This window comes from Chionomys nivalis, chromosome 5 (assembly GCF_950005125.1).
Source record: "Chionomys nivalis chromosome 5, mChiNiv1.1, whole genome shotgun sequence".
In the NCBI taxonomy this organism is placed as follows: domain Eukaryota; kingdom Metazoa; phylum Chordata; class Mammalia; order Rodentia; family Cricetidae; genus Chionomys; species Chionomys nivalis.
In genome coordinates this window covers 24,596,619-24,597,007 of record NC_080090.1, presented here as the reverse complement: position 1 = coordinate 24,597,007, position 389 = coordinate 24,596,619, and positions in this window count along the sequence as shown.

The following is a 389-nucleotide window of genomic DNA, read 5'->3' as shown; positions in this document are numbered from 1 at the left end:
GAAAAGTTGCCAGGTGGTGGGACACCTTTGAAGGGAAAAGGTGACAGAGAACTACTGACAGTCACACAGCTCAAACACTGCAGGGTACTCAAACTTCAAATGTGAGCGAGGTAACAGAGGGGATGCTTACCAAACGCTTGGTTTTCTCTTAAATATCTGATTTTTTGGGGGCATGCCCCTCTTGCAGCACTGTCTAAGAGAAAAAAAAACAACTGTGTTATAATGATTCGAAACCCCAAAATTAAACCACTAGCTACTTCCTCATTCAATAAAGGTAAGAAAAAGAGGAAGTGAGGAGATCAGATGGTTTCAACTTTCTTTATCCTCAGGCCTGATGGGGAGTCTTGCAGAAGCACAAATGGATTAAGAAAGCCTTGGACTGGTGAGGC